This window comes from Lates calcarifer, unplaced genomic scaffold (genome assembly GCF_001640805.2).
Source record: "Lates calcarifer isolate ASB-BC8 unplaced genomic scaffold, TLL_Latcal_v3 _unitig_4858_quiver_919, whole genome shotgun sequence".
NCBI classification, from domain to species: domain Eukaryota; kingdom Metazoa; phylum Chordata; class Actinopteri; family Centropomidae; genus Lates; species Lates calcarifer.
In genome coordinates, this window is record NW_026117152.1 from 1 (window position 1) to 12,535 (window position 12,535).

Here is a 12,535-nt window from a genome sequence, read left to right on the forward strand (position 1 = left end):
TTTTTTTCTACCCACAGAAAGATCTTAGCGGAATGTGAAATATATAAACGGACCAAGCATATAACATTTAAGTGGAAGAAACACTCATCCGCTCTGTGTGAGACTGAACTCTGCAGGCTCCTGAAATTCAGAAAATCATCCAATGCTTCAAGTATTTCTTTGTACCTTATTGTCTTCCTCTCACTCATTTTCTGTGGATGGACTGAATTATTATTATTTTATCATCCAGCCCATCTACAAAGCATGAGTAGATGGACTGTGTGATCAAATAATGACCCACAATGGATGTTTTTTTTATGTGCTATCCAGTTATTTTAAGACTCTGTGCACAGCTCTGACGGGCTGGTTGATTCCCTCTGTGCACTGGGCTTGTTAGCCTGTATTAACAGATGTTATGGAAAAATACAAAGACAAACTTTCACACGTACCCACGTATATAACCCACTATAGGCAGTGCTCGCCCCTGTCACCTCCACGCTCTTCCTCTCCCACACTCAGAAACGATTCCTCGTCTTTCTTCTTCAGCTCTGGTTCTCTTTAGCATCTCCTCGCACCCAGCAGAGCAAAAGTCTTCAGATGATTTGGCCTCATCAAAGAGTTAGAATTATTCACTCTGCTGTAGGATTGTTCTGCATACCAGATTCAAAGCGTGATTGAATTTTACACCTACACACTCGCCTCCTCTCTAATGTCACTCACACGTCACTAAAGCAACACTGTCATAGTCTGTTAACCAGCTCAGTATCCCCTATTGTCATATTCTTTTCTATCTAGAGCAGGGGTTTGAGAGAAAAAAAAAAGTAAGGAATATTCTCCTTGTTATTTTCAGGCAGCAAGAACGAAAATAACAAACAGAGCTTTTGTTTTGTTGACAGAAATACTGAGTGGCCTTTCTCTGCAGGGAGTCGATTGTCATAGCATTTTGATACAGGTACAGTCGCATTACCAGGCACAGTGGCAAACCGCTAGCAATCATCAATTATGTTGCATCTCTCAACAACACCAGAGGCTTATTCACTCTCCAGGGAACACTCAAAATGAAGTGCTTGTTCAGTTAGTGTTGTTCCCTGATGGCTGTACCTACAACACATAGTTTTTTCTCTTTGACTGTAGAGTGTGTTCAAGTACATGTTTATGTGTCTGTGTGTGGGAGAAGGTAATCTGACAGAACCTCAGTGTTTTTACTAAGTGATAGCTATCACATACAAGAAAACTAAGTAAATCCCTAAACAATATTACTAAAATTAACAAATAACATATCCTGTCAATTTATTACCACTATATTTTTTAGCCAAAAGTTTCCCTAATCAAGCCATAATAATGGTCCATATTGAAGAACCAACTCCAATAAAAATCAGTACACCCTTCAGTCACTGAGGTTCAATTCTTTTATACAATACTTCTGTTTGTCCACCTTTATTTTTGGTGACAGATTTGATCCCCCTGGGCAGAGATGATACCAGTACTGTACAAATGTGTGGAAAGATGTTCTGTCATTCTTCACAGATGATTCTTTTCAGCAGTTTTTTGCTGGAGGGCTTTTGTTGCTCTACCTTCAAATACTCCAAAGGTGTTCTGTCCGGATTCAAGTCTGGGGACATATTTGGTCAGGTCATAGTTCTCGCTTTCTTCTTCTTTAAAAATTCTTGTGTGGTTTTTGCAGTGTGGAAAAAGTTCTGGTGTTCACAGCTTCTTTTACAATCTTGTAAACAGCCTTAATCAGAGATCATAGGTGTACTCACTTTTGTTGCAACATAGTCTATCTATCCTCTATCAAATACCCTGCATTTAAAATTAATGCAATTACTGTAAAATGGTACAATTTTGAATCATTTTACATTCTAGTGCACATTGCACAGTGCTCAGTGTAGTATACTGCATGCTCAGATGTAGATTCAAATTCATGTTCTTTTCCCTCATACACCCTTATTTCTTTTGCACACAGCATTTTTTTAACTGTCCACACACTGTCAAGTCATCTCACATCACAGAGAAAATACATCAATCAGTATTTTCAGTAAGTTTAGTAAAAGTGTGACAAACTGTGACCAAATCTGTGGAGCTTTTTAGTCTCTTTTGGTTTATTCTTTTGATTTTACTGTCATCACATTTTCTATAACATTCAGTATCAGTTGTTCTGACAAATAATAATAAATGGTAATAATAACAACAGATTTTATTTGCATTATGTAGCAACTTTCAAAGCAAGCTCACAAGCACAAAAAAAAGAACAAAGATCACAGATAAAGATAATAAACTTCAAGAGCATCAGGTAAAGTTAGATAAACTCAGCTAAAATAATCTGTTTAAAGCACATTTGTAAAACTTTTCTAAGAGTCTAGGAGCCCTGCAAAAGAAAATCACCAAAGCACTTTGTTTCTAAATCGCAAGCCTTCGAATGGCAAGTAGAAAAACATTTTATGGATCTCAGGGGATGGGGTGAGGCGAAACATGGGTTAACAGCTCAGCAATATAACTCGATGCAAGTCCCACAAGAGCTTTAAAAGTTATCAATAAATTTTAAAGAAATCAGAAGCGTATTGGGAATGTAAGGATCATTGAAATAAGATGTTGTTTCTTTCTTCACTGTTAAAATCCCCAGTAGTGAAATTTATAACAAGCTGTAGATGGGAAAGAGATCCAAAACAGTAAACAAGGCAGCAGTCAAACCTCATAGGCACCTGTTTCCAAAAGAAAAGCAGAGCAGATAACCAACTTTATAATACCTGCTCAGCACAAACAGAAGACAGACAAAGTTACTGACTTGCAGGTCAAGAAAGTCAAACACACATTTTTCTCAGGCATAGGCGGAGATCAAAGATCACAGCTAAAAGAACAGTGACACTTATACATTCAGCAGCTAGCTAGACACACATCTCCAGAGGAATAATAATGTTGCTCTCTGTGAGCAGGATGAACTGTGTAAGTCTGCAATTATATGCTAACATGTTAGCCATACATTTGAAAGTAGCTGTGTCTTTAGAGACATGGTACGGAGCTCAGACATCAAGAAGGAGCTTGGAGTGGAACCACTGCTCCTTCATGTGGAAAGGAGCCAGCTGAGGTGGTTCAGGCATCTGATAAGGCTGCCTCCAGGACGCTGCCCTTTAGAGGTTTTCCAGGCATGTCCATCTGGGAAGAGACCTCCGGCAGGCCCAGAAACACACACACACTGGAGGGATTATATTTCTCATCAGGCACTGGAACACCTCGGGATACTCCCAGAGGAGCAGGAGGACATGGTTGGGGAGGAAGGACGTCTGAGCTACCTTGCTTCGCTTGTTGCCACTGAAACACATAGACAAGCAGTGGAGAATGGTTTGAGGGACGTGTCTGTCAGCTTGTCCCAACATTTTTCTGCCCCCAGTGGCCAAAAATGTATCAACGCAACTTTAATCCAAATCGATCCAATCCGATTTTAAAAATTACTTGCTACTCACTACTTTTTGTATAAAGTAATATTGAAGAAATGAAAGTTGTATCTAAGTGCAAATGCATGCTTTTTTGTAGGATTATTTTCCTTAAGCTATGGCTTCAGAGGCTCAGCACTGGTTTAAATTCAGGCAAAGGAGTGGACACAGTGACCTCTGTCTTTGACCTTACTCTGGGTGTTTGGCTTTGCACCTGCATGTTCATCACATCTTCAAAAGGAAGCTGCAGCACTGTTTCATGTTGATAAAACACTGGCTTGAGTCTAACTGGCTCTTTGAGGGATAATACCAAGTGATGGAGAGGGCAGGGGAAATATTTCATACACACTTGAGTGCACATGCGCTTTCACTTACTTATGTAAAACTTTCTTCTCTTCCTCTCTCTGGCTCTGTGTCTCTCAGCCCCCTCTGTCCTCAACCATTTCTCTCTGGTGCTTTACTACAAACACATTTATAGTTTATCTCTGTCCTCTTTACTTACTCTCACTGTCACCGTTCCCTCCTCTTCTTCCTTCCCTCTCTCATCTCTCATCTGTGTCTGTCTAATGCCTTGCCAATCAGAGTGGCACCATCAGCATACTGAGAGGGTTCAAGAGAGACAGGTGGGAGACAAGACAAGACAGATCCAGGGAGACACAGAAGACACAAGCCGGCAGAGGACATCTGGAGCCTGGTTGCTAATTCATTCACAGATGATAAATGAGCCATTTTGTGTGCTTGCTAATGGGCAACAGAGGTGGAGACAAACAGTAAATGGATTTACTAAAATACATTTAGAGAGACTGAGGAAATCTTTCTCTGCCCTCCGAGACATTTGATCCCAAGATCGAGTTTAAAAATCAGTAAGTAACTGAGGTGAATCAGAGAGTGATTCAGGCTGACTGACTGAGCTCTGATGTTTTTAAAGGAATGATTTGGGAAATACGCTAATCCAAAAGTACTTTTTGCCACTCAGTCACCTATTCACACACACACCAGAGGCAGCAAGCTACCATGCACTAGGCACTGCTTTAGGCACTGGCCTAACCATCAGGAGGATTTTGGGTTTTGTGTCTTGCTCAGGGAAAATTTGACATGTGGTCAGGAGCAGCTGGGGGGTCAAACCCCCATCCAAGCAACAACCTGGCTTTAATCTGTGCACAAATAGTAGTGTAAAACAAATTGTGGTTTTAGGGCATCATGTTCTATAATGATTTCTCTGAGTGAAGTGACTTCCTGAAGTTATGTTATGCACAGTGGGGTTGCCAGGCAACCAGCAAAGAGGACATGGTGAAAAGATACAGATAAAGCTACAACCAGCAACTGGTTAGCTTAGCTTAGCAATAAAAAAAAAACTGTACTCATTTATTTTCAGTTGTGACTCCTCTGCTTTTTAGGTCTGATAGTGTTAAGAAATGTGGTTCAAAATCACATATGCTGCAAAAGCATCTCAGTTGTCCAGCATGACCCATTTCATTTTAATGTGAGCTCTGCTACACTACACTACATAGTGAAATCTTTCTTTTTAAATACAGCAGAAACTGTAAGGAGTGAGTAACCAACCTGTGGCCCATGTCATACTACCTCGCCTCAGTGGATGGTAATGAAAAATATGACCTGCATCATAATCACTAGTGACCCTCATGCCAAGACTTGATTGGCTCCACCGTAGCCCCCTGGGTGTCCTCTGAGCAAGGTCCTGACCGGCCACTGGTCCGGACCTGATGAGAATATTCATGACTGTGTATGTTTGAAAGCTGGGAGGCTTGCATTGATTTGTCTACAATAACGCAGGGTGCTGTTGCTAGGGGGTGGAAGTCAGGGGGAAGTCAAGATATCTGATGAATGGGACAGGGAGTTAAACAGTGCAAGTGGGGAAAAAGCCATGTCTCTGGTTGAGATAAAGCTGATTTTTGGATCAGTGATTAAGGTTAGGGTTAGGCAAGTAAGTTGATGAACTAATTTGACCAGCATTTACCTGTAAACACAGTGACAGGCAAAAGACTTAAGGTATGACGAGTAAGGCTGTCTCAACCAAGATAACCTTTAAAGTGTCATGACACTGGTGATGTAATGACACCATGCTGCTGAAGTGATTTGTGTAAACAGAGCCATATGGATCTGCACACTTCCTCCCATGTGACTCCACTCCTTCTCATTTAATAAGCTTATGTTTTCCATTGTTCTGAATGGTGGCAAAATGACAAGCCCGTATGGTAATATCACACCACCTGTGTGACGGGAAGGTTAATCGCTTGGAGGAAAACTCAGAGCTCATTTCATTTTCATTCGTTTTGTTTGCTCTGTAATATGTGCCTGTTTATTTTGTGCTAGTAATAGGAGTGCTAATAGCAGCGAATTCATGCTGAAATACAAGTGTGTGTGTGTGTGTGTGTGTGTGTGTGTGTGTGTGTGTGTGTGTGTGTGTCCAGGTCCAAAATACCATCCCATATATCATTGCATATTTATAATATTTTACCAAAGTGTTCATTAATATTTCATGTTGAATATGGGTCATGATCGTATATTAAAGATGCTGGTTATTTATCTCTCTTTAACAACATTATGGCAAGTCACATTATTCACATTTATGGTGTTAAATGCAGTACCGCTGTTATTAAATTCCACAACCATTACTGTATTTGCTGTACTGTGATGAATACAAATGTACTGTGTCTGGTAAACATCAAGATGCTGTGAACCATGATAGGAGTTACACATCCAAACTACATTTGGATTGCAAGTCTCTCACAGTTCAGAAACTCATCTTATGGTCATTTCTATACTGCAGTTTTTCATTCCGGAGGCAAATAAGAACCACCACTTATGTGTTCATTAGTTTGAAAGCTATAAAGACCTGATCCAAATAAAACTAGTCTTTAAAGAAGCACTGATCTATATATATATATATATATATATATATATAGAACAGTGCTATATAATCAGCACACCATACTTGAATCAATGTTTTTATATCAACAATTAATCAAATGACTATGTGTAGCATTCATAGTCATAGTGACAAACCCATAGAAAATTATTGCCCACACTCTGCAGTGGCCCTCAGACCTACAAAGTGTTATAGCATCTCAGCTATAACAGCTCACTTTTTGATTTTATGACCAACAAGTTGAATGTTTTGGTTCAGTCTCACCATTATATATGTGACCTCATTTCCAGCAGCAGTGGGCAGCTGTTTTGATAAACCTGCTGTGCCATAGGCTACCTGCCCAGCACTTTTCTTTTTTTTTTTTTTTATTTTTTTTTTTGCAAAGAGCTGATGGGAGGCCAAAGCAGAGCTAAAAGGAGAGTGAATATTGGACTTAGATTTGCCAATTTGCTGCAGGATGTGGTGTTGCATTACGTGGGCATACTCATCACATCCCATTGAAAATTTTGCCACCATTAACAAGCTAAAATGTCAGTGTTTTCAGCCTGTTCTTCTGTCCAGATGTGGCAAAAAGTAGATAAATGCAGCTTTAAATCAGAGGCAGAGTTTAGTTTGCAAATTTAATCTGTCCCTTCTCAGTGATTGGTCAGTTTTCATATAGACGTACTGCAATTGTTTCACACAATAGTAATGAGTGTTCAGCATCTCCAGTTACCCACAATTGCATCAGATATCAACCTTTGCAGTTTTGACCAAGTATGACATAAGGACACACAGGACATTACCAGGAGGTGAGGTGAAGGAGTTTATGTTTAAAGAGCTCTACTAAGTGTTTTTCACCAAGTATTGTCCTCACTAATAATACTGTGTGAAACTCAGAACATGAGACATAGATTTCTTTAGACTGGACATTTATATATATCAAACAAATAATCATTTCTCACCCACACTAGATATAATAAACAGGAACATGGCTCACATTCTCTCACATTATTAACTCCTGGTTACATCCACTGTAGGTACAGTGTGTGCCCTGCACTGTTTGATTCAGGCATCTAGTTTGCTAATTAGCACATCATGTTGATTTTCCTGATGAAATAAAGGTGAAATGTATTGACAGATAGAGGAGACAAGAGAGAGATAGCAATGAGAAAATCTTGTAACTTTAACTTTGGTGTTATTGACATCTGTGACTTTCACAAGCTCACAGCTGTGCCTTCCAGTGGATGAGCAAAAATGTTCTTAAATGTAATGTCCCGGAGGACACCTGCCTTTCCTCTAGCAAGTATTTCAAGTAAACAGCCAGTGTAAGATCTCAAGGAGTGGATTTTAACACCAAAGTTGAAATTATCATCATACGTTGTATTTTCTTCCATATATTCATGTAAATTATGTTTCAGATGTATTAAAATCTGGCCGGGTGTCACTATGGGGTACAGGCATACAGAGTACTGTGCTTCACTCACTCAATTTTCTCAACGCCTCAAATGCAAATGAGTGTATTTGATCTAGTGGCTGTTGTTCAGAAGACACTGTAGAGGCAAGGAGATTGGCTACTGAGGTTGATAATTAAAAAAGGGGGGGAGACTATTCCCTCTGCTTCCTACATTTATAAGCAACAGAACAAATTTCTCCTAGCAAGAAATTATCTGAGCTGGCAGACAGACAGATGAGTAATATCTGGTGGTTAAAAGCAAAAGCAACCATGCGTCGGTTTAATGTGTGTCAGAACAAGATGGTGGCTTTCTGCAAGCCTCCATTACAAGGCTTTACTAATCCAAACATGCAAATCTGTGTCTAAAAAGCGCCTTTTGTGCATAATCCTAACACAATTTCTATGGGATTAGGATGGGACAAGAAGAAAAAGACTGGTTGCCAATACAGTACCAGCAAGTCAGCTCTGTATTTAAAGATAATGTAGCATATAGCTAAACACACTGTAGCAGACTTCAATTTATTTTATCTTTTAAGTATGTGTGGTGTTGATATAAGCATAGAAATATGTGGTGGAACTACACACTCCATGGTTTTCTAAATATTATTTCAAGTATTCAAGCGTGCCAAGTGGTTCCAATAACAACAAAAAGTAATATTGTATTTTCACAATGATTTGAGTCATTATCATTGTGTGTACCTCATCTATTTGCATGGAAAATGGTGGTTAATAAGTTCAAAAAATCTGTGAGGAATTCTGCATTGATTTTCCACTTGAACTGTGCCAGCAGAGCTGATTATTTTCTAACAGCAGTATGTCTGATTGCAAGGAACAACACGAAATTGCCCACTCTCATCAATACTTCAGTACTCTTTAACAAACACACAGTGGTCTCGGTTTAACCACTGAGTTCACCAGGCATCATTCATGTTTAAAGCCACAGTCTATAAAGAAAGGCATGGTTTGGAAGGTTTATTTATATAGTATACTTCATAAATAAAACGTTAAGTTATTTATATAATGCACTGAAAACAAATAAGCAAAACTGGATGCACAGGTTGCACCACAGGTCCCTTTATTTCCCTTTTACAGCAACTTGAATCCCTCTCATACCAACCCAATCTCATAAATTCCATTAATATGCAACTAATTTGCAACACCAGCTTATATTCACTGGTAATATTTAGCACCAATACAGGAAATAATGTGATATTGAGCGTTTGAACACTGAAGGCCTGCGTTTACATCCCGTCTTGAACCTGAATTCAAAGTTAATATTTAATTTTAACTACAATCTTAACCTAACTTCGACCAAATGGATTCACTCACATATCGCCTGTGATGAAACCAGTTGTTCGCACAGCTGCGCTTGAGAGATAATAAATAGGAATTTATGAAGGATACTGGCATTCAGCCTCACAGTGTGCCACGATTCACTTTTTTGATTTTGATATACGAGTCTGGTTTTCATCAGCACCCAGGGATGTAATCTTGTGGATTTTGTTCAGAAAGCAGGCCTACTGTGTTGATAGCAATAAATAATCTACAATAACTGTGTATTAGTTGCCATAAGAGGATATTATAGAGGAAGAAAAATTGTCAGTATAAACTGATCTCCAAAAATACTAAATATGTATGTTCAGAATTTGTCAGTATTTGGATGATTAAGGTGCAGTACATTTTCCTTAATTCATTTAGCTCAGTAAAACTCCACATGTTGGTGCACTTATAAACCTGAATTTCACTCCCACTCCATTTTATTCTCCCTGATAAATATTTCATCAAATGGATAAACAAAAGCCTTCATCGTGTGAGTTGAAAGTTCCATATTTGTATAATTGTGAAAACAATCATTTACTGCCCAGAGAGCAGTGGAGTGTGTGTGTGTGTGTGTGTGTGTGTGTGTGTGTGTGTGTGTGTGTGTGTGTGTGTGTGTGTGTGTGTGAATGTGTTGTGCAGTGCTGATGCCACCATGGTATGAACAGACCCATTGCAATATGTTAGGGAGAATACCTTGCAGAGAGCGCAGCAGACAACAGTTCATTATTGCATGATCACCATATGCTTGTGAGACTGTGGGTTCATACCTGGTTCAGATCCAGCTGGTGATTCATGTCCCACCTCATTCCATCTCTTCTCACTCCACTGTGTGCTGTATACAGTACACTGCATAATGATCAGTGTCTTCAATTAAAGAGACACGGTGTCTTGAAATCTTTTGAATTGTTTAGGATGAACAATGATGAAAAATATCCTTTTTCTCTGCACTGGTCATTTTTGGAGCAGATTCAAAGCTGCTGATGGATTCCTGCCAGTTTGAAGCAGGTGATGTCAAATTGAGTAACTCCTTTCTGCTAGAAAGACGAGAGGAAAACAAGAGGCCATCTGTGCTCATGGAGCTTTAGAAGGAAATGAAAACAGGCTTACAAATCTCACTTTGTACGGAAGTATGTGTGTGTTGAGGGTGCATGTGTGTCTGTGTGTGAGTGCATCCCATGTATTTGTTAACTGCCAGTGATTCACCGATAAAAGCCTACAGAGATGTGCAGACACTAAAAGATTAACAGCGTGTCAGTGTCATAAGATTCAAATTTCTCTGCATTATAAATGCAAGGATGAGTTTAAAAATACACAAGACTGTGAATTATTCAGCCACTCCCCTCACATTCTGAGAGGCTTTTTGACTTGATGCTGCACAGCCACAACGAGCAAAGTGGCGGATGACAGAGGAGACCATCAGAGGGGTTAGGTACTGGAGGTGAAATGTTTGATGTGAAACAGCATTTATGTTATGTTCAAGTGCAACAAAACCCTCAGTTAAATTTAAGTCAAAACAGAAAAGGGTGTAATTAGTTTATGAAGAACAGTGGAATAATTAGGGGGAGAGAACACACCACCCATGGAGTGTGAAAATAAGGCTGTTTGTTTGCTACCACTCAGCTAAACTCTTGTGTGCTACACCATCAATATCACTACTTAAGATAGCAGTAAATGATTCTTAGAATCTGTTAATAAAGAAAATTAGAAGCATATTCTACTCCACACCATCTAAAAATGAATAAATGCCATTTTAGAATATTCTTTTGGATTAGATCCACTTCTTGTTGACTCTTAGTGGAAAGAACCATGTTCTCAAGGCAAAATAAAATCTCACTGAATGTCTGCTCTGTTCTGAATCATACATAAATGCATGACTCAAAAATCTAATCTTGATTCATTATAGGATGCTGCCTGAAAATTCACATTGGCAAATTGTGATCAGTGGGGAACATGTCATGCTGGGTTCTAGGTGGCTCATGTTTCATGCACAGAGCCGTGTGTGAATACTGCCACCCAGTGACAGTGTGCAGAACTGCAAGACTCGATGAGTCATTCTTGCAGCCCGACCGCTTCCCTCGGCCCTGCTGCAGAGGGACCCGGGCTGGATAATAAATTAGTCTCTTTTAACATTCAACTGATAGAAGGCAATCTCAAGGTCTGTGAAGATGGGGTTGAAAAGACTGTTGCACAGAGTGAAGAGACAGGAGAGGAGGGTGGGAGTGGAGTTGACAGAAGGAGCGAAAGCAGGGATTTTGGATGCTCTGAAGCAAGAACAAGTCTGCGTAAGCCAACAGAGCAGAGCCACAGGCGCTAACCACTCAGAGCAAATACCACAGCCCTTGTCAATGGGACAGAGAGAAAGAGCAAGAGAGAGAGAGGGAGATGTATACAGGTCATCATTTTAAACTCAGAAAAATACATGCTTGCAACAATCCTGCAATGCTATATCTAGTCGTAAAAAAAATCTTCACTGAAAAAAAATTTAGTTTCAGTGGCTCACAAAATAACTGGTTTCAGCGAGTTTATAATTAGACAGAAGCCAGTGTACTTTTTATAAAACCTGGCACTGAACACAGTCCTCAAGGGCAGCAGGCCGTAAGAGGCTGTAAAAGTTTTCAACATCTTTTATTTCCTCTATAACCTTGATGAGTAACATATGTTTGAAAGAGGTCAGTGATAGCATGATGGTTTATGTTTTTGTGCAATTTCATCTTCGCAGAGGGCACACCACAGTACGTGTTTCCAATTTTAACACACTCTGATTACACTCTACTTTATTTATTATACAGTGCAATATTTAGTCTATTTATGCTGAGGAAATGTAAGTGGATTCACATCACATTTTGTTATGAGATATCAGTCAACTGTGATTCAATCATACCAGGAATGTAATATCTACATTTTGAATTAAGCCGTGTGTCAAAAGCAAAATGTGGAATGTTAGTGATGTAAGATTCAGTACAGAGAGATTTAGCACTGAGAGGAAGCATTAAAAATCTAGCAAGAGGAGAGTAGAGGAAAGGGTAGAGTGGAGACTGTTACCTTGAACACAGAGCTGAAAGGAAATGTCACAGGTGTTTATCCATTCTCTGAACTCCTCTCTTCCATAACCTGCAGCGAAATTGCCATAAGACCTCTAAATGACTGTAGACTGTAGTCAATTTCCAGACCCAGAGCTCCATGAAGTCAAGTAATACTGCAGTCCAGTCCACCATGAAAGGTATTAAGGCAGGCACTCTATTCATCTGAGGATAAATAGCTCTCCTTGCACTTCTCAAGTTAATCTTTTTAATTGTGTGTCTTTTGTTAATAAATGTTTTTGTGCCCGTCATTTAATAATACAGGGGTAAATATGCATGTTAGGCACTTTCTTTTCCAAAGAGCCTTTCTCTTCTCTCTGCGTTCAATCACAAGCCGAGATGTAATATTCCATCACCAAATTATCACTTGACAAGGTCATTTTTGTCAAGTGAAGTCTGA